This window comes from Carettochelys insculpta, chromosome 4, assembly GCF_033958435.1.
Source record: "Carettochelys insculpta isolate YL-2023 chromosome 4, ASM3395843v1, whole genome shotgun sequence".
Classification (NCBI taxonomy): Eukaryota; Metazoa; Chordata; order Testudines; family Carettochelyidae; genus Carettochelys; species Carettochelys insculpta.
Window position 1 is genome coordinate 49,195,001 of NC_134140.1, and position 23,321 is coordinate 49,218,321.

General features: G+C 43.5%; 1 long non-coding RNA gene across 1 annotated transcript in view; it reads left to right on the forward strand.

Moving 5' to 3' along the window:
• Window positions 1–23,321, forward strand: part of LOC142012487 (uncharacterized) — a 126,949-nt gene that overhangs the window by 8,404 nt on the left and 95,224 nt on the right. The gene's annotated exons all lie outside the window — the stretch shown is intronic.

The window sequence follows — 23,321 nt, forward strand, 5'->3', positions numbered from 1 at the left end:
GGGTGGAAGTGGGAGGACCATGTGCGCTGCTGGAGCTTCTATACCAGTGAGTCCCATTACTGCTGGCAAACTACCAGTGAAAATTTGCTTTGCAGAAGACTACACGTTGTTAGCCTGTCTCTCAGAGCAAGTATATTCCACATAGTAATGTGATCCCCTGTGCACCTTCAGGAGCAGATGTCCAGAGTGTTACATGTGTGCTGGGTACCAAATGGTGGTGAGCACGCCAAGTTTTCCTCCTTTGGACAAGGCTTCAGCAGGTCAAACCCTGGAGCCCTGATGCCGAGATAACTCAATAGGCATAAGGTCTGTGATAGGATGACAAGCACAGGCCCCCGATGATACCTAGGAGTTGACTCACAGAAGGAGTTTCAGCTTTGTCCCTGACACCCTTTTTGGTTACTTAATTTGAGACAGGCTCTTATTTTCTTTATGGTGTGATGGGGTTCGTATATGGTGGTGCTGCTGCTGATGAAATCATTTCTGGGAGCTTTGTGAGTATTTATAATTATTTCCTTTTTTAAGTAATACAAATGAACAGGAGCAGCAGGTCTGTAGGAACTTTGGTGGTGCCCAAAGAGCTCACAACCTTTCCCCCACCAAAATCCCCTGTCCTCTGACTAATGGTCCCTCTAATGTTTTCCATCCATTTGCTGAATACATTTTGTTATGCACACCAAGGCGTGGGTGGCTGTGCACCATGAGCAGGGACACCCGTTGCTGCCTGCAGGTGCTACGGGCACTCTGCGAATCAGAGGGGCAGCACTGGAATTTCTCCTGGGGCTCCATCCAAGAGCTGAGTTTACAGGGAACACTGCCTCCCTCACCAGCCCAAGGCTCTGGGAGGGAGTCTGAGCCTGGGTGCAGGCTTGGGGATGGGGTTCAGGCACTGGGAGGGAGTTTGGGTGTGGGAGGGCAGCGGGGTCAGACTCATGGAGGAGTTTGGGTGTGGGAGAGGCTTTGCAGTGTAGGCTCTGAGACAGAGTTTGGGTGCAGGAGGGAGTACGGGATTGGACTCTGGGAGGGATTAGGAGGGTGAGGAGGTGAAGGGACTAGGAAGGAGTTTGTATACAGAAGAGGTGAGGGAGTCAGGCTCTGGAAGGGTGTGGGGGTTCAGGATCTGGGAGAGTGGAGGTGCAAGGGAAGGGGACCAGTGCATGGTGCTTACCTGGAGCACTCCTCTCTAGCAATGGGCCCGGGGTCTCCATGTGCTGCTGCTTGCAGGTACTATCCCTGTAGCTCCCATTGGCTGCTGGGGCACTCAGGGCAGGGGCATTGCATGAAGACACCCCCTGGTGCCACAGGGACATGCTGGCAGCTGCATGGAGTGAACAGACAGGAAGCCGCTCCACCCCCAGTGGGCTGCTGCTGGTGGTAGTGGTGAGCCCCTGAGTCCTTTAAAGTCACCTGGGGACTGCAAGTGCATCTGAGGGATGTACCAGGTGGGGGCACATGCAGGTGCAAGAGCGAGGGCTGAGGGAGAGACCCTGCCCTGAATTTTTCCTGGCCTGAGGCCCCGGCTCCAGCGTATTCCTAGATCCCGGGCTCCAGACCTACTGTCCTGCAAATAATAATTATGGTATTAATTTGCTTGGAGGCCTTACACCACCCCCTATGATTCTGCATATCCCCAGGCTTTGTTTTCCTTAAGCAATCCCTTGTTTTCGTTCAATGGTTGGCCCAAATTCAGTAACATTACAGGCTGGAAATTACGTTCTAATTAATGCAAACTTCCAAACTGTGGTGCATATTTGACTTTTTGACTCTGAACTTCTTCCCTGGGACACTATATTTTAACAGAAAAGAATAAGATTTCTTCAGCGATTTTTCTACTTTTCTTGCATCATAGCAATAAAGTCAGTGACATTTGTTGTGTGTCAGCAAAGCACCCGAACGGTTAAGGGAAAGCCAGAAGACTGCAGTCAATGTGTTCCATGAGACCGGCTCATTACGACAATTTCTTTAGCAATGCGAGGGAAAAATAACTGATGTTAGCTGCAGGCTTTGCCAAAATAGACATTTGTTTTCCATTAGTTGCACATATACTTTCTTACAGGCTTACTATGAATTGAGATGCAGTTCTGGGCATGGTCCTGGTTTATGTAACACAACTTAAGATAAGAAAACCTCACAGGCAAAATTGCTTTTTCCTTCTGGGCTTCTTCTAATTTGAAGTGGAATAGCCTTGTTCTTAACACCCAAAGGTCTCTGAGTCCGTCCTGTGGTAAATGTCCAAGAATAGGAAGGGCTGATGAAATGTGAAGAGAGTGGGTCACACTGGATCTGGAGTGGTCCTGTACTACTTACGCTTCAGAATAATAAGCTCTTCGAGTCGTTAGCACAGTTCTGTAGGTTTAAAGAAGCAGCCTGTCTGTGCTTTAGTGAAAAATAACACTTCAGGGGATCTGCTCTGAGCTCTGCAGCAAGGGAAAGAGAGGAAACTATTCCAGTTATTCTTTACTGAGAAGTACATTGCAATTAGTTAGCTAGTCTATGTTATCAGCCACCAAGTAAAAGTGTCAGCTATAACTTCTTTACCTCTTTCTGGAATAAGACTATCATATATTCAAGATGATGCTGATGGTAGCATAGAAGTGAGAAGTTATTTTTATTTATAACATTAAAAAAATTTAGCATAGACTAGCAGCTTGTTTTTATGCTCTGCTGAGCAACTAAGGCTTCCATCAAAGTTAATTGGAACTCGATATTACTGAGAAAATCAGGCCATTAGTGCAATGGATGTAAAATTGAAAGCCTTACAAATGCATGTAAAAAGTAAGTAGATTAAAAGAAATCCAGACATGTATCACTACTACAAAAGCTCAAATGGAAATTAATAGCCAGAGCACTGTAAGTTCAAAAAATATTCCATTAAATCCTCCAAACTCCTAGACCTGAGCTCCTCCCCCACACCAGAAAGAAAGAGATGGACATTGAAATATGCGGTGAAGGTGAACAGATCTAGACTTGTTCAGGCTAAAGGAAAGGGTTGATTTCTATGGTTGAGATACCCTCACATGGAATGCTGAGCCAGCAGCTCCCTCTGCTGTACTCAGAGTTCTACACCTCAAGTACCTCTGCTGATCAAAGGCACAGAGAGAAAAACTGACCTGGAATGGTATGGGTCAGAAGATCCAGTTTATTCTCACCTGGTTATAATCACAGTAATGAAGGTGCATCTGGCAAGGGCTAATCAGAGCTGTGAGGCAGGAGCAACACTTTGAAGGAGAAGAAGATTGAGGATATTTCCCATGGGTACATCAAGAGCCTAACCTTTGAAATTGAGTAAAGACAGGAACAGAAAGTCAGAAGGGTAATGAAGGAGACAGTGCAAAATCCTGAGGGCTATGCCTAGGAGAATAATGACAGGAGGAGAACCATGCATGCGTGATACTCTGGCTGGGCCTGAGGAGTACACAAGACCGCAGACACGCTCAGCAGGCTCTCTTGGTTTAATGAAGTCCCTGCTCTTGAAATTAATAACTGAGGTCAATTTCATCAGGCATGACTGGTAAAGCTAAGGCTCATTTCTGCCTGTGAGATCTCTTAAACTTTGATTAGCATTTCAGAGAGGATTCAGTTGAAGGACAAATACAGTATCTCAGATACATGCCATGCGGAAAGAGCGTAAGGACATGTTAATATAGTCAGAAGCACCCTAGATCCTTTGGAGGAGGCATGGCTGAGAGCAAAGGCAGGCTGGTTTATGGTCAGTTCCAATGAATCACAATGTGCAAAAAAGAAAAATGTGGTGACTGGCATAGGTGATAGATTTGTTTCACCAACTTCTGTATCACAAGCAGCAAATAGCCACAATCATCTTTCTAAGGAAAAAAGAGATCAAATGAGGGGATGTTTACTCAGAAAAGCAAAAGCTGAGGCAAACTGCAGCTCAGATTTCCTTATTCTGGCAGATATGGTATAGCAGATATGTCTTGGATGAGGATCTGTAGCATATAAAATTTAATGTAGCTCATGAGGAATTCCCATGCTACATGTGATATGGCAAAAGGGCCAGGCTAACCTTTTCAATGGTAAACCACAACAGTTATCAGAGCAAGGGAGCTGCTTTGACAGCCACTAATTTGATAGTCAATTTAAATAGTGTGCATGATGCTTTACAGGCAAATGGGAAGCCAAACTCCTGGCCCCCAGGAGCTTACAACCTAAATGAAATATGAATGCAACTTTGTTGTGCTTGGAGATCTGTCCCACCAACTCGTTTCTTTAATGAATCCTTCGGTGAAAGGTTTTCCTCCATGCTGTAAGCCACGGCCACATGGTTGTCAGTTTTGGGGCAGATGGCAAGCAGTTTGGATGTGGAATGGGCGTGACTGGAAGGACATATTTTTCTTCTTTTAAATATTATTGGTTAATTCAACACGGTCAGAAAATAACTTGAACATGTCTATAAAATAGGTCTGATTTTTGCCTTACAGCTTCAGAACTGCAGAGGCAATCTTTGTAGCACGTTCCGATACATTGAAGGGTTCAGTTCATGTGGTGCACTGAACCACCTATAAGATTCTCAGTGACCTTCCATGAAACCAGTGATACTCGAGGGCAATATATATATATTTCTATCATGAGCTCCTTGTAAAATTAGGACTTTATTCATTACTAGTATCACCTTTGTGTCTTAAATAGTTATATCAGGGATGGATTTAGACCCTCTGGTTTTCGGTCCTTAACTTCTAGATGGGTTTGTGGTTTCCAATCGTGATGCAGCAGGTAGGGATCAACTTTGAACCTTGTGGATTTCCTTCTCTTCTTTTAGGCAGGCAGGTAGCAAAACCCTTGCTTTTTTCTTATCCAGGACTAAGGCCAGAGAGAAGCTGAAACAGGCTTCTTGCGTGTCTTGGACCTCCCTACACTTGAGCAGAGTCCAGAGACATGAGAACAACCTCTTGCCATCCATGGAGATTTTAGTGCCATGAAGTGACTGGAAGAACAACAGAACAGATTCATACTTTCTTGGCCAGATCCAGGGAAGGGGGAGGCTTTTCAGATAAAGTCTGCTAAATAGGACTGGACATAGATGTCTCAGCCATGCTTAGCTACTCAAAAGGAGTAGGCTGGATGCTTAATGTGGTATAACAAATTGCAAAGCTCAAAACAGATGGGCTGATTTCATAAATAAGAGCAACACAGATGAATTCTTAAAACAAGAAAGAGGAAGCAACAGTCAGAGGGGGAGTCTGTGTTCCTTGTAGTGTTTGGTAATAAGAATAATACAAGTAGCTCTAGTTTAGCCAAAGTATGCAGTGGATTTATTTTACGTTTCACTTTTTTTTGCACTTGGCAAATTATATTTGAATACAGAGCTCTTTCCCCCCACCCCCTCCACACTCAGTTGCAAATAGAGCCTCTTTCTTTCTCAGGCAGTAACTTAGGATAGTGTGCTGGGCCAACACAAGATCAGCATCATTTTTATCCAGTCCTCTAGTCTGAAGCCACATATTATTTCCTCTTCTTTTAAGCAATTTGTGCCAGCTCATTTCAGGAAGAAGAGCTAATAGAAAAGCTTCTTTTAAGGTTCTCATTGACTTTAAAATCTTGCAGCTAAATTGATAACAGCATAGCGGCTACACTTAAAAATCTTGTTTCCAGTGAAATCACATGTGCTGATTGATTTTAGTTCTTGCATTCCTATCAGTATAACCTCTTTCTGCTACCATTTAGTAGATCTGTAGGTGGCAGTCATGGACTTGCTGTTTGCTGCAGGTACGCCATTTGTAGTGTGTCTACACTAGGAACTAACTTCAAAGTTAGGCACTACATCTAAGTAGCCAGCATAGAGTCTACACACATTTTCCCTTACTTTTAAGTTAACTTTGAAGTAGGTAGCCCAACTTCAAAGTCCTTACTTCATTCCCGGGAATGGAGTAGTGCCCTACTTTGAAGTAGGGTGTGTGTAGATGCTCTACTTCGAAGTTGTACTTTGAAGTAAGCAACTTCGAAGTTATTTTTGTAGTGTAGATGCAGCTAAGGTGTTCCAAATGGGCACCCTTTGGCTGAACTATGCCAGGGTTTTTCCATTGTTTACTCTCAGACCTCCTTTGTTATCTCTTTTAACAAGAGATGGGTTCAGAGAGCGGATGGTTTCAGAGAACTATTTACAATGACTCCAAGATTTTGAGTAGTAAGAGCTAATTTAGACATCAACATATATCTCTGGGATTATGTTTTCCAATGTGCATTATTTTGCATTTATCAACAGTAAATTTCATCTGCCATTTTGTTGCCAGCTCACCCAGGTTTGTGGGATTTTTGAAGCTCTTCACAGTTTGCTGTGAACTTAAATATTTTGAGTAGTTTTTTTATCCTCTGCAGATTTTGCCACTTCCCATTTTATCTCTTTTTTCCCAGACCATTTATAAATATGTTGAATAGGGCTGATCCCAAAACAGACCCCCTGGAGGACATCATGATTTACTTCTCTCCATTCTTAAAACTGACCATTTATCTCTATCCCTTGTTTCCTATCTGTTAATCAGTTACAAATCTGAGGTGACCTTCCCTCTTACCTCATCACAGCCTACTTTGCTTAAGAGCCTTTGGTGAATGACCTTCCAAAAGATTTTGTGTAAATCTAATTACAATTTATCTACTGGATCTCCCTTATTTATATCAGGATGGGAGATTTTTTTGGCTTTAAGTTTAAGTGTATCTAGCCCCCTTCACCTGGAGAACTCCCCTTGCAAAACAATGCTATTAACCGTCCCTGTTCACTAGTTCCTCCGATCACTTAGGGGTAGACTTTTCAAAACCTTGCTCTTCCTGCATAGCCAGCCCCCGACCCCAATTAAGGATTGATGGGTCCTAAAAGGCTTAGGGATCAAAGCCTCATTAAGAAACTCTGTCTTTCCTAACTGGACACTAGGCTCAGCACACGCACACACACGATCAGCACATGGTCCCCCTGAAAAAGCAGATCACAGGGTATATTTCAGTTAAACAGCAAGCACACCATAAATGCAAACTGCAGACAACACATTTAACCGCTACAGGTCACTTAAATGTTCCTCCTTCACCTGTAGAACTTCCTTGCAAGTCTCCCATTAGTGACTCCTGTTCACTAGATCATGGGGAAGGAATTTCACATACAGTATGTTTATTATTCTGCACCCTGAGAAAGTGGGAGGGGGGGTGCAGGATAATCAAATGTGCTGGATATTTGAGCGGGATCACTGGCTTCACTACCTCTGGCACCCACTGGGCAGCCAGACTCCATTACCTCTGCCGTTGGCCTTGGGCAGGCAGCCAACCCATCCCAACCTTGTGACCAATAGCCCACCCGCCAGCCCTGGCAAGGCAGCCAGCAGCGGAGCAGATGTTGGTTAGATGAGTTCCAGTTATCCAAATGATTGGTTTTACTATACCTAATTCTCAGCCACCTGAAAGAGCTAATGATTGCTTGAAGAAGGCATCCTGCTTTCAAACGCTGCCACTATTCTATAATTACTCCAACGTGGTATGAAATCACCATTTATTTCTCTGAACAGGTGAACTCATGTTGCATCCCCCTGTTCTGTTGTAACGTACTTTATTCTGCATGGTCCTGGCTACTCTTCCTCAACACAGAAAAGCACTTATTCTTACAGGTAAGCATATCCGTGTGTGTAGTTTTACTGACTTCAAAGGTCATGCTCTAGTGACAGTTTAGAGAGGCAAAGGCTTAGCAACAGCATTGCTAACAAATACAGAAAGAAAGGCGCATTGGCACCAAAGGACTTTTCTGGCTCCCTATAGCTGTATCAGCTGTCCTACAACAGCATTTCCTTTTCTCACATTCCCCCAAATGGTAGCAGTGAGGGATTCTCTAATGCAGGCAATGTGCTGGTGTCCATAGCTGTCTTTATCATTGCATCCTTCATACCTATCCTAAAGGCATGATTAAAACTGCATGTTAACACTCCCATGCTCATCATGACTAAATGTGTGCTGATAGCAGAACCAGGAGAAATCAGGAGAAAAATGTTACTGTAGATGAGACTTAGAATCTTGATGATCCCTGTTGTGGTCACTGTTTATGGTTGGACAGGTGGATGGGAACCAACTTTGACTTGCAGGCACTGCATGGCATTAAAACAAAAAACCTAGTAACTCCAATTGTTGTTTGCATTAGCACTTCGTGGGTTTCTCTACTGGCTGCTAATGACATGTAAGAGCAGAAATAAGGCAGGGTGGGGGTACATCTTCGCAGTGTCCGCCTAAGATTTACATAAACAGCACTGGTATCCTCAGCTCTGGCAAGCCACCTGCTCCTGGCTCCAGGTCTTCTGTGGCTTAGAATCTCCATACATGTCAAAGTCAGTTCAAAACATCTAGAGTAACTAAAGATCTAAATCCAAATTGAGATTCTCATATTTAGAGTCCCTCTACAGCACCACCAAAGTCCCCTGTTCCTTGGGTCAGTCTCCTGGCCTCTCCAGATCGCATCTCACCTTGCTGCAGCTCCCTCTCCAGGATTTTGACAGCTTTCATTAGAGGTCTGCCTACTGCAAAGCTGATCTTATAAATGGGAATTTAAGTCTTGTAGTCCTTTAGCCTCAATGGCCCTAGTTCAGGACTCCCCCATAAGATCCTGTTCTGCTTCCCAGGTCTCTTCAGGCTCTTCCTACTGGGAACACCCCTAATTCCTCTCTCCAGAGTCTTCCTTCTGCTAAGTGCCTATCTCTATTTAAGTAGGGACCCAGTACTTCATCACCACAGCTGAGGTCAGTTTCTAACTAAGCACCATTACACCAAGCTGGGCCTCCCTAATAAGCCTTTCTGCTGCCAGCTCATGAGTGAGGCTGATGGACAGCTGCAAAGTCATGGGCAAGGCTGAACCCTGCTTGTCTCAAAAGGCCAACCAGATTATAACATGTCTATACAGAAGAGAAATGGCTATGAAAAGAAATTTGGGAGTCTTGGCTTAAAAAAAAGGTAAGTCTACTTAGGGGAACAGTAACTGGTTGCATGTCAAAGGTAGCTATGGAAACAAAGAGAACATCTGGAGATAAATATGCATATGCCAACGAGACAAATACTTAATGACATACAGTGTGTGTAGAAACAGATCAAATCCTGTTAGATTGTGGCTAAAGGAGTGTGTGTAACTAAAACTTTAAATATATCTAACTAATTGATGGCAGTGAGAGCGCTCACTGAGTTATGCCTGCCTTCCCAGCACAACAATCTAGAGACGGATTGATATTATTTTTGTTGATACCTGCTGAGTTTGTTTCTTGTCTATTTTTTAGTCTCGTCTTCCTGTTGCACCCCGGATTACTACTATCTCTGTTTCCTGCATCCTCTCTCTTTGGCTTTCTTCATCCTGTGCTTACTCAGAAATAACTTTGGCATCTGCATAAACTTCTGACCTTGGGAAGGAGGGAGTACAGTGACTCCACTTATCTGCAGTCTCTGGGGATTGAGCACACTATAAACCTTTGTGATAGCAGGAACTGTTACTCCAGTTCAAGGGCCTTCCAGACCAAAGCACTCTTCTGTTTCAAGGTTTGAACAGAAATGGTTTCTTTGTAAGGAGCTAGGTTACGTTTAGACTGTAACATCAGGGGAATGAATTAGGGCCCAACCCTGCAAGGTACTGAATACTGCTTGATTTGAACAGAAGCTAGGGAGGCAAAGAAAAACACTGTACATGTCTGGCTAATGCACCCAGAGCCCCTTTATATTGTAAGACAATAGCCTGCTAGGGAGAAAAGTTCATACTCTTCTCTTTGTTCTTATAATTACATTGTGGGTGCGCATATAATTACCCTGGGAAAGAAGCTCCAGCCATTCCGAGTGCAAAGTGTAACTATGATGGTGCTGAATTAAATCCATTGGGAAGTACAGTGCCTGACGCTTGAACCAAGGAAAATAATGGCCTAAATCATCAGAAACAATTGAGTCTGAAGCTGGAATGTATGTGATAGAGAGCTTGCTGTTGTGACCAAAGAATTGGAACGATATAAAGGTAACAATATGTGGAATCTCTGAGCTGCATTGGAAGGAGTGGGGTCATTTCATAATTGTGGTTGGACATACAGAATATTATTCAGGATCCTAAAGAATAACAGTAAAATTTTACATTTGATCTTATCCAAGGAGACAAAATGTGTGCATTGATGTGATCCAGTCAGTGATAGAATTATTGCAGTTTGACTTTGGACAAAGCCAGTCAATATGCTGATTACATGGTTTTATACTCCCATGGTTGCAGCTGCAGTTGTGGCCATGATTAAGTTTTCTGAATGACTTGAAGAGATACCCTTACTTGACTTTTTCAGTAAGTATCACCCTTGTAATAAAGTTCCTGAATGCAAAAGATGGAGCTCCCTGCTGCCATAAAGAAGTAAGGGGAAAAAACTCGTTTTGCTTTGCAGAATGATAGAGGAAGGCGTTTAGTTGAATTCTACCGCTCGAGTCACCTGGTTATTACAAATACCCTTTTCATCCAACATCTTATACTTTTATACATATGGGGTCAATTGATGGTGTGACTAACAACAAAATCAAATCCATAATGATATGGCTATGCTGGAGATAAAGGAAAGTGGGTCAGACCATCAGCTGTAAGCCTTACGTATAAAATTAATACTGAACAAAGATACAATGTTTGACAGGGCCACTGAATATGGACTAGACCAGGGTCAATGAGAATTATATAACTGTCAAGTTCCTGACAAGGGCATTTGGGACCAAGGGCTGGAGTAGGGTCAAACTGAGGCTGAGACTAGCAGACGAATTTGCAATGAAGTTCCAGGCTGGAGTTGATACCAAGGACCAGAGTCTGAGTCAGGTTTCAGGGTACATTTCACCAGGAGAGGCCCAAATCAAGCTGAGTTAAAACCAAGAGTTCAAGAACAGGAATGGTCATGGCAACCTCAGGAGATCCAGGCTGCTGCTTGAACACTTCCCGGAATGCTCCTGGTGTTATATAGTGTGGAGAGCCAACAGGAGCCATTTGGTGCCTATCAGACCCCCTTGAAGTGGGACTGCTAGGATCTATGTCCCCTGCAAGTTGCTTCTACTGGGGTGTTCTAGGTTTGAGAATGGCTAGTCCTGATAATAATTTCCATCCAGAAGATGTTGGAGACCTTGGCACAGGAAGGACTGCCCCGGGAAGATGTCTAGGGTGGCCATGAGGACCATGACCAGGTAGGTAACCAGGGCCTTGAAGATGGCCAGCTCACGGATCAGGAATTGATGCTGTAGGTCCATCCTGCCAGTGCGTGGGGTCTGCCGTGCTTTGTGGAATCTCAACAGCCCTCAGCATATGCAAGGGGTGGGTGCTTGGGAGGGGCCCATTAGGGGAGTTGCTGGCTGGGGGCCCTGGAAGGGCTTGTCAGCCATGTGACCCTGTCTGCGGCATTTCCTTCTCTGCTCTTCCCGAAAAGCGCCTCTGGCTGTGTAGATGTTCTCTTTCGGAAGAGTGGTCTGCTGCTTGTGTGTGGATGCAATCTTTCATAAAAGCAGGTCGGGGAGTGATCCACTTTCTATATGTGTGGATGCTCTCTTTCAAAAGGTGCTCTTCCAGGGATATCTTCTGGATGATTGCCTTTTGAAAGCGTGGTGTAGTGTAGACATAGCTTTAATGTTGGACTGCACCATAATTAGCTTAGAAAGTGTTTGAGGTGGCAGAAAAATGATGGAGTCAAAAAGGAAGACCTGGGGACAGAAGAATGTAGGACAGGATATAAGGAACTGAGCAGACACATTCAAAGGCAGATTAGCGAAGATGAGTGACTAAAAGGGCAAAATATATAAAAGCTGAGGATTACTGAGAGTACTGAATACAAAAGATATGTTCACAGTGATCAGACTTCTTACTAAAAGGTTTTCTCTGTGATCAAGTATAATGAAATATCATGACGATAGAGGTCTCACTGAATTTAATATTAAATGCAGGTGGAGAGATTGGCACAGGAATCTGCAGGCCTCACCAGACCCACTCATAAAACAGGATGATAGAAAGCAGAATATGGAGCTGGAATCCTCAATCCTCTGAGAAGAAATGTCGCTTGCCATTAAGAAAATGAACATTAAGAAAATACCAGCAGTAGACAACGTGCCAGCAGAATTGTTAAAACTGATTGGTGAACAAAGTGATGCTGATTGTATGTGGAGAATTTGTAATGATGAATGGATGACTCGAAAGGGGCTGGAGGACTGAAGGAAGGTTATCTTTTTGTTCTTACTAGAAAAGTACAGGTTGGACCTCTCTACTCTGACACCCTTGGGACCTGACCGCTGCCAAGTGAGAGAATATGCTGGACCATGGAAGGTTAATACTGTCTAGCAGCATTACCAGCACTTCCACTGCTTACTGGGCTCTTAGAAGACATTTAGGGTAAACTAGAGCTAAGAAATTTACAGGTAAATTTGAGCTAAATAACAGCACTACACACTGGCTGTATCTACACTAGCTCCCAACTTCGAAGGGAGCATGGTAAATAGGGCGTCGGGAGATTATTAATGAAGTGCTGCAGTGCATATGCAGCACTTTGTTAAGCTAATTCTCCCCTGCAGCATCTTCGAAGTGCTGGCTCACATGTAGCTGCAGCTAACTCGCCAGTATTTCGAAGTGCCGGGGCTACTTCGAAGTCCCTTTACTCTTCAAAATTTTGTGGAATAAAGGGACTTCGAAGTAGCCCAGGCACTTCGAAGTACCAGCGGGTTAGCAGCAGCTACACGCAAGCCGGCACTTCGAGGTTTATAACACTTCGAAGTTGCCGCAGGGGAGAATTAGCTTAATGAAGTGCTGCATATGCACCGCAGCACTTCATTAATAATCTTGCAACGCCCTGCTTACAATACTCCCTTCGAAGTCGGGAGTTAGTATAGACACAGCCACTGAGAGCCAGGACTAGTGGCTGTAAACAGACTTCATGGGACCACAAGAAACTTGGCCATGCCCATGATAATAATAGAATACTAAGGCTGGAAGGGACCTCAGGAAGTCATCAAATCCAGCCTTTCCCCAAAACAGGATCAACCATAACTAAATTATCTCAGCCAGGACTTTGTCAAAATGCCATCTCTAGAGATTTTTAAGTCTCAATTTCACCACCTTTCTAGGTAACATATTCCAGCGCTTCACCACCCACCAGGTGAAATAGTTTTCCCTAATATCCAACCTACTCCTCCTGCTCTGTAACTTGAGACAATTTCTCCTTGTTCTACTACAGAGAAGAGCATCTCCATCCTCTTTAGAGCCCCCCTTCAGAAAGTTGAACGTTGCTATCAAATCCCTCCTCACTCTTCTCTTCGGAAAACTAAAGAATCCCAAATACTTCAGCCTCTCCTAGTATGTCATGTGTTCCAGCCCCCTAATAATTTTTATTGCCTTCACTGGAGCCTCTCCAATGCATCTAAGTCCTTTCTATGTGGTCATAATATTCCAGATGTGGCCTCACCAGTGCCGAACAGAGGGGGAAAAATTTCTCTTGATCTGCTGGAAATGTCCCCCCTGAATGGATCTCAATATGCTATTAGCTTTCTAGGCTACAAGGCCGCATTGTTGACTCGTATCCAGCTTCTCATCCACTGTAATCCCCACATCCTTTTCTGCTGCAGTGCTGCTTAGCCAGTCGGTCTCCACACTATGACAATGCTTGGGATTCTTCCATGCCAAGTGCAGGACTCTGCACTTGTCCTTGTTGGACCTCATCAAGTTTCTTTTGGCTTAATCCTCCAATTTGTCCAGGTCACTTTGGGCCTATCCCTACCCTGCAACATATCTACCTGTTCCACTATCTTAATGTCATCTGCAAATTTGCTGAGGGTGCAATTCATTCTATCATCCAGGTCATAAAGAAATTGCACAATACTGGCCCTAGAACCGATCCTTGGGGCACTCCACTTGAAACCAACCGCCAACTAGACACAGAGCCATTGATCATTATCCTTTGGGCCCAACCATCTAGCCAGCTTTCTCTCCATCTTGCAGTCCATTTATCCAATCCATACTTCTTTAACTTGCACACAAGAATATTGTGGGATATTGTATGAAAAGCTTTGCTAAAGTCAAGGTATATCATGTCCACTGCCTTCCCCTTATCCACAGTGTCAGTCACCTCGTCATAAATGCTGATCAGATTGGTCAGGCATAACTTGCCCTTGGTGAATCCATGCTGACTACTCCTGATTGCCTTCCCCTCATCCAAGTGCTTCACTATGGATTCCTTGAGGCTCCCCTCCATGATTTTTTCCAGGAACTGAGGTAAGGCTGACCCGTCTATAGTTCCCTGGATTGTCCTTCTTTCCTTTTTCAAAGATGGGTACTACATTTGCCTTTTTCCAATCAGCTGAGACCTCTCCAGATCTCCATGAATTTTCAAAGATAATGGCCAAAGGCTCTGCAATGAAATTTGACAGTTGTCCCAGTACCCTTCGGTGCATTAAATCTGGACCAATGGATTTGTGTGTCTAGCTTTTCTAAATAGCTATGAACTTATTCTTTCCCCACTGAGGGCTGCCCACCTCATTCCCATACTAGTGCAGTAGTCTGGAAGCTGGCCTTGTCCATGAAGACAGAGTCAAAAAAAAAATCAGAAATTCAGCTTTTCACACATCCATCCATCTCAAGGTTACCTCCCTCACCCAGTAAGGACCTCACACTCTCCCTGCTCACCCTCATTATTAAAATGCCTGTAGAAACCATTCTTGTTACCCTTCACATTCCTCAGTAGCTGCAGTTCCACTTGTGCTTTCACCTTCCTGATTACTCCCCTGCATTCTTGAGCAGTATATTTATACGCCTCCTTAGTCTTCTGTCCAAGTTTCCACTTCTTTTGTTCATCGTTTTTTGAGTTAAAGCTCACCAAGGATTTCCCTGGTAAGCCAAGCTGGTTGCCTACCATATTTGCTTTTCTTACTGTGCGTTGGGATGGTTTGCTCCCATGACTTCAATATGGTTTCTTTAAAATACTGACAGTTCCCTTGGACTCCTTTCCCTTCATATTAGCTTCTCGGGGGATCCTGCCCATCAGTTCTCTTAGAGAGTCAGTCTGCTCTTCTGAAATCAAGGGTCTGTATTTTACTGCTCACCTTTGTTCCTTTTGTCATGATCCTGAAATCCATCATCTCATGATTGCTGCAGCCCAGGTTGCCTCCCACTTCTATTTCTCCTACGAGTTCCTCCCTGTTTGTGAGCAGCAGGTCAAGCTGTGCACAGACCCTGGTCGATTCCTTTAGCACTTGTATCAGGAAGTTACCCCAGCTTTCTCCAAAAACTTCCTAGATTACTTGTGTGCTGCTGTATTGGTCTCCCAACAAATGTCAGGGTGATTAAAGTCCTCCCCCGCCGTTAGAACCAGGGCCTGTGATCTGGTAGCATCTCTTAGTTGTTTGAAGTAAGCCTTGTCTACCTCATCTACCTGATCTGGTGGTCTATAGCAGACATGAACCACAACATCACCTCTGTTGCTTCTGCCTCTAAGCTTAACCCAAAGACTCTCAACTGGCTTTTCTCCCTTCATATACTGGAGCTCTAAACAGTCATACTGCTCTCTTACATACAACACAGTTCCTCCTCCTTTTCTCCCTGCCTGTTTGTCCTGAACAGTTTAGGGCCTTCCATGACTTTGTTCCAGTTAGGAATGTCATCCCACCAAGTCTCTGTTATTCTAATCACCTCATACTTCTTTGACTCTGCCAAGACTTCTAATTCTTCCTGTTTGTTTCCCAGTCTTCTTGCAGTTGTGCGCAAACACCTTAGATAATTAGCTGATTGGCCTACCTTCTCCTTTTGAGTCAGGTGTCCTCCTTTGTTACCCCTTCCTTCTTGTGGTTTCTTCCCAATATGCCACTTCCCCACTTACCTCAGGGCTTGTGTCACTGTCCCCTGAAAGCCCTCCTCACTAGGTTTGCAAGCCTGCCCACAAAAATGCTCTTTCCTCTCTTCTGTTAAGTGGTCATCTGGCTTATTGAAATCATACCAGGTTACGGATGTTGCCAGACAAGAGAGCGCTGGACTAGAGAGGCTCAACTTGTGCTAGATCACTGATATTGCATACGAACAAAGGTTTTTGTTTTATATAATCCATGATTTTATGAGATGACTACTAGAAGCAAAGCTACAAGCAGGTTTCAGAGAGGGGCAAGTTGCACCTGGCCAAATCACGAATATCCATTAGATCACTGAAAAACACAAAAAGTACAATCACCCATTTGTTATGGGCTGCATCAACTAGCATTTGGTACTATCCCTTCAGATTCAGGGAATCTAAAGCATTTCATTGAACCCTTCATGAATTTGTATTGTGAACATCATACTATACTATTATCAGTAGTTAGTGACAAAGAGAGGTTTTCTCCTGGGCAGGTATGAGACAAGGGTGTATTTTCTATTGGGCAGGTATGAGACAACAGTGTATTTTTGTCCTGAATTTTCTTTAAATTATGCACAGAATTAATCAAGAGAAGCTTTGAAAGGTTTCAACAGAGTGGAAAGAGTTGGGATTTTCTTAGGTGAACATCTCTCAACCAACTTCATTCCCTTTGAAGCACCTGACACTGGCCACTGTCAGAAGAAAGCATATTGGGTTTGATAGACCATTGATCTAACCCAGTATGGCCATTCTTATGCATACCTCTTGGACTGGAATGAGAACATGAAATGTGTATTCTGCCAACAGCATACCTCTCTCATTGGAGAGAAGCAGCTTCTCTAGTTGGAAACTAACAGATATAAATAAATACTCCCTTTGGTCACGTTCGGGATAGAGATGAAAATAACCTCCAGAAAGTTAGCATGGAATGAATGGGGGATGGCTGATAAGTCAGTGTAATATGGGATGAGTTGAGCAGATCGCTGGAAAATCAGCTGTTGAGTGCTGGAACTTGGCGATGGATCACAAAGGCCTCAGAAAGTGCTGCTATGATGTCGCTGATATTCTGAAATGGATTTACGTATATTGTTTTTGCTGCAGCAGTTAAGGTTTTGCATATATTAGTTTGGAAGCTGCCTGTGTCTGTGATGGCCGCTAATATCCTTTTCATTTATAGGAAGTTGTATAGAGGAAGGGTCAGCAGATGGTCTCGTGGAAAGTACTGAGAACTCACAATTCCTGAGTGCATTGAAGGCATCCAATCAATCAAACCCACAATGCACATGAAATATGAGACAGTCCTTAATAAATAACATTTAAACTGTACTTTTTATCACTCCTGTTTTAAGAACAGCAAACACACAATGCTATTGTACCAGTTACAAAGTTGTTACTCCCGTCTACAGGCTCTGCCTGCCTCTGCCCCCGAATCTGCCCCCATCCTCAAGCTTTATGCTCCATCCCACAAATCTGCCCCCCGAGGATTAACCTCCCTGAACCCCAACGTCCCCCCACCCCAGAGGCTTAAATCGCCTCAGCACGTGTAGTTCTGCAATGGACGCGGCTGCTGCTTCCCCCCACTCCTTCCCACTGTGTCCTCCTCCTCAGTGTGGTTGTGCAGCTCTGGCAGGGGCAGGATTTTCCACCCTCCCGCAGCTCTCCTGCCTGCATAGACTATCACCTACATGGGGTGGATCTGTGCCCAGCCTCCTTTCTCTTCTGGGGTCCCTGCCACAGCTGACTGCTCAGCAGTTCCGGCTGCTGCTGCTGCTTAAACAACAAAACTAAATTCCATTGGTCTAATGGTGGGCAACTGAATTTAGATTTTTGTTTAAGTGGCAACAGCCTCTGGAGTCACAAGAGCAGTTGGCAGCAGCAGCACTCAGAGCCACAAGTGGCTCCTTAAAGAGCCACGTGAGGCTCCAGAGCCACAGGTTGCCAACCCCTGGTATGGAACTATGGTGACCTGGCAAATAGAATCCGAGACATAAGGATTTAATACTACAAGATGTTGATGGTCTCTTGAAAAGTACTGAGAACTCGCCATTCCTGAGTGGATTGAAGGCATTCAGCACCTCACAGGACCATTAGTCCATATGGGCTGGATTGTGCCCTCATATGAGCCTATGGAAGGTCTGCTCCATGAGCATGATCTTCTGCTTTCCATCCAGAAACAGGTAAAGTATCATTACGAGACATCTATGCTACGTAGCAACATCCAATGTTCTGTATAGTGTAGCTGAAGCAAGAGACTTTAATACACAATGATCTAAATGATTGGCACAGACATTGAAGTGGGGAGTTGTTGCCCTTTACTAAAGATGAAGAAGAAAAAAGGCTTTGTAAACTCATCAGAAAATATCTCCTTTAACATCATGCATGGAAATATGGGAACAGTAAAACAGGACCCCAGGCTATCTGGTTTCTGTGTTCTTTAATTCATTGTTATTCAGGCCCTGTCTAGTGCGGGAGTAGGACCAGCTACATTATTGCTAATATGGTTCTAACAGGGTTCACCAACAGTCTGTGGAGATGGAACAAAATAATCACTGTGCACAGTGATGAGGGAAAATTTAAGGCTGCAGTAATGGATAGCTTGCTGTAGGTTTAGTGTACGTGAACTGTGTCTCAGTTTGAATTCAAAAACAAGGTGGGATGCTTGGTGTGTCCATTGTCTAGTACTCTAAATCAGCAGAGGGCAGCCTGCTAATCTCATTGCAGGCCATTAGAAATTTTTGCTTACACCTTCTGCAGGCATCTCCCCTGCTGCTTCCAGTGGCTGGGAACAGAGAACCATGGCCCTTGGGAGCTGTGGGGGGCAGTGCCTGTGGATAGTCAATATCAGAAAATATCTCCCACCTTGCAAGGAGATTACCCTGAAGGCCTGCATGTGGCTCATGGGTGACAGGTTGCCCATCGCTACTTTAAATGTTCTTCCAGTGTGTGAGCTCTGACATCTAATAGGAACTCCCAGATTTCCTTGTGAGAGTATCTAATGCCTTTTTGTTTGTTCACCTAGATCCTGAACAACTCTTGAATGTCAGGTTGTGTTATTTTGCTGTACACTTTCAAGGAGAGTGAAGTTTATTGAGCTGATGCAGGCCTGGGTAGTAAGAAAGCATTCCTCCTTTACGAAGCCATGCCATAAGGCAACGCTGTCCTGATCAGGAGTACTGGCCCAATTTTTATTGTGGGCAGTGCTGAGTGCCATTGAACCAAACTGTAAACCAGAGTGATGGAAACTACTTCAACCCAAGGGCACACATCAGCACCTCAAGTACTCCGGTCTTTTACCACAGATCAGGACCATATTTATTGCCTGTTGGCAGAACTGAAACATTTTAAAGGAAACTCCAAATCAATGAAAACTAGTCTGTTTAGTTTCTCTTAAGGGACCAAAAAAGAAACATAACTAATTCTGTAAATTTGCAGAGACCAGTCAAGGCAGGAATACAGAGTCCCATCAAATCCTATGCTGCAATAGTTATTACTTTCCTATTGTTCCTTCTTATTGTTAATCCAAAATGTATGGATGTAAATGGACAGCCTCTGGCACGCAGCCTTAAGTGAAATCATAACCAAAGTGCCTTATTTCCCTTAGGAATTCAGTATGCTAATTAAACCGGTACTACTTCGACTGATTTGAGCCAGATGAAAACAAAGCCAGGAGTCACCTTGATTTTTGAATGGTTTGAATTCTCATAGGCTGGACCAATTTGAAAACTTCAGAAACCAGCTGTGGGTCCTTGGAAGCTATAAAAAGGTGAGGTAAAATGTGATTTAAACCTATAGTACAACAGCAATAAACTGACTCACACTCCACCAGCTGTCAAGCATTTTGAAGTAGTGTTAAAGAGCTGTACAGTAATTTGACCCCATATCCCAGCTCTTTCTTAGGACTGTGTATTTTTCTTTTCATCTTATCAGTACTCTGTGGTCTGATCATTATGTATTCTAGGATGTGATTATATCAAAGCTCTTTTTCTTCTTGAAGACCTGCGTGCAAAGAACAAAAGTAGTAATTCTGGGCAGTGGGCACGATCAGTCATGATGCTGTGCTCCATCTGAGAGGTACTGAACAGGTTGATTTTCCTATTGAAGGTGCATTCAGTATCCTACAGGATGTTGTCCCCTGCTTGTATCACTCTCATGTCTTAAGTGAATAATTACATTTGTGCAAGTCTTTGAAAATGTAAAGCCCTGTCTGAGTGTTACTGCTGAGCAGTTGCTAACCAAGTTCCGGACAACTGCTGAACTCATTTGGTTTTGAACATCAGATGGTTTTGTTCTATCGTGTCTGGTGGGGCTGACAGCCACTGTGGTCCTGGGGCAAGGTGGGAAGCCAGGCTGTGCACCCATGGAAGGGGTGGGGCCAAGGGCAGGGCCTAGGGTAGTCAGCCCTTAGCACTGCCCTGACTGCCATGCTGGCCTCTCTCCCCACCCAGATCTGTGTGAAGTGGTGGAGCAGTGCTGCTGTGACACTTCAAAGGGTCCTGGAACTCCAGCTGCCCCGCTACCAAAGTAGCAGACCCTTTTGAAACACTGGGCCCTGGGGCAACTGCCCTCTTTGCTCCCCTAGCCCTCTGTTGGCAGGCCTGGTCATGCCAGGTATAAGTCAGTAGAGGTGTAGAATGACAGACCAGATTAAGACCCAAGAGTTTACCGTTCTTATCACAGCAAGAGTACAAAACATTGCCTGAGGCTAGGGGAGAGGGATTCAAGCATGGTACGATGTATACTTTCAGGATGAAAAATCTGATCTACCAGGATATCTATTTTTGGTGTGTCATTTGAGTGCATGGCTGGGGGAGGATTCATATATGGAGTTTTCTTTATATTTATAGGCAAATGTTAAAAGATCCTTAACACAAGTTTATTTGCTGAACTCATAATGACATGATGGTGTGTTTTCTAGATGATTATTTATAAAGAGGATGGAAGTTAAGCCAAAATATATCCAACTGATAAGTCGTGAAACAGCAAGAACACATAGTTCTACTTGTTTTCAATTTTTACTGACATTAAATCAAGAGCAATAAACACAAAGAACCAAAACGAAGCAGAAGGAAAGCACAGCTAATCCTAGCACAAAGCTGAAATGTGGTCCAGTTTAGGGAGGTTTGCGGGAATTTTACTTTTACCTTGAGTTTGACATGCTGATCTGAAGAGTAAAACCTTTTCTTGGAGCATTTCATGAACAAAAGTTGGTTTCCACAACTGCCTTTTTGAATGGCCTTTTGAAGGGGTTAGCGTATATTACTGGCAGTTAGGACTCTGGGTTGTATTTCTACTTCTGCCAATTACTAGTTTTTTGTGGGACCGTGGACAAATCATTTCAGCTTCCTGTGGCGCCATTTCCTTAGGTGTAAAATGACAATTATCTTATATCTTTACCTAATGCAAATATTGTGAAGAACATTAAGTGTCACTTAAGATCAGACCTTAATCCTTCTAACTCAGTACCTGCCTCCAGCAGTGGCAAGCACCAGGTGTTTTACATGAAGGTTTAAGAACCACCCAGTAGGCTGAGGTAGGATAATCTGCCTCACTTTTAGAGACTAGCTTAAGCTGTGAAACATGGGGGTTAATATTATATGCCTTCATGTTTTTTATAAGGCTGTGAAACTGTGATAGCTCTAGATAGCATTCTTATACATGTGCATGTGCAAATGTCTTTTGAATCTTGTTGATTTATTGCTCTCAACAATCTCCTGCAGCCATGAGTTCTACTGTGTAATTATGGGTTGTATGCAAATATTTCCTTTCACCAGTCAGTTTTGAATTTGCCAGCATTCAATTTTATAGAAAGTCCTCTTGTTCTCGCATGATCCTCAGTTAAAATCTAGCATACAAGAGTCAATGAATTATTTTGATTTACTATAAGAAGACAGAAGTGAATCTCGGCCCTTGCAATAGCACACAGGAATTAGGGCGGCTCTCAAGGTTGTCCTGATTAGTGGCAGCATTGGAACTGGCTTTCCAGTTATTCAGTGTTCAAGCATAAAAGAAGAAAGCCAAGATAGGGCAAAAATTCAAGCTTCTCCTACATATGCTTTTTCCTTTCATCACCAACTTCCTGAAAGTAGAGTTCTCTAAGTTCCTATGCACAATCCTACTCAGGCCATTGGAGCCATTCTGCTATTAGGTCACTAGCAGTCAGGCAGCAGCCTGAAATAGGGGTAATACAAGACCTAGAAAGCAGGGGGAAGCAAGAGAAAATGTTTAGAGGTTAAATGGTTTCCTCCTCCTCCCACGAATGCACTTAATGCTGCATGGAGCTTCTGTCATATGGAAGGACATTTGAAATGAGAATCAGTCAGTACCAAAGAGTGATTGTTGCGTGGGTAGGCAGAGATGAATGTGCAGATCCTCAGAGAAGATTAAGGATATGGAGAGGAAGCAAATGTTACTGTTTGGAGTGTTTTGATCTGACATTGTTCAAACCTTCCCTGAGGAATAATAGTGACCCACACACACTATGAATTTATAGTCGCTACTGGTAAACCAATTATGAAAAACAATAGTGAAGAACACAAGGGAGCTGGGAAAAAGGGTTGCGAGACATCATTAAACAATGTTCTGTGTAAATTACAGAAGGGAGGTATGATAGCACCAGAGCCAGAAAGCAGAGTCTTAAAATACCCACAAAAGATTCTTTTCATCTTTTTGTCCTCCCTGCAATTCATGCTATAATGCTGGAAGGGTTTTAAAATCCCAGTGAGACTCAAATAATAATAATTAAAAAAGGATCCTGGGTATTTAAAACCCTGCTTAAAGCAATAAACTTTGTTGGGGACATTGTGAAATGCATTTAGTAGGATTCATTGCTAATAGCTTTGGACAGAACAATTTGTCAGACATCTGCCTCATCAAAGTCATATTTTAAGTTTTATATGGGTGTTAGAATACCAATTCCTGTTTATTTGAGTCTGGGCACTCATTCTCAGGCAATCCTGAGAGAAAAGGCAAAGCTGAAAACTTAGTGCTTTCTTAAAAAGAAAACTTAAGTAGCATTATACCCCGAAGCATATCATATATGTTATAGGTATGGAAATCTACTGTTAGATATCGGTTTCATGATAAGGGTGTAATGATTCCAAGTAGCGATTCTTTCTCTATTTACATCCACCTTTATTAGTAACTGAAGGGATGCCTGAAGTAGTTCCTACGAGTGACAAGAGGAGCTGTTGAACCAGGCATAAAGTTAAACAAAGCAGACTGCATAACAACCCCACAAAACAGGCAGCTATGGACAGATCAGTTCCAAAAGGGGATTTACTTGTCAGCAAACAAGCTTGTTCAGGACCAAGCCAAAATGTTACAGATGTGTAGTCAAATTAAATTCTCATTCAGTCTACTCAGGCTAAACTCTCACTTCAGTCAATGGAGACTTTAAATCCATGAGAATTTGCTCAAATAGAGTCAGAGTCAGAGAGCTGGGATTTGGCCTTCAACAAAAATTTGAGACAAATTCTCTTATGACAGCATTTCATAATC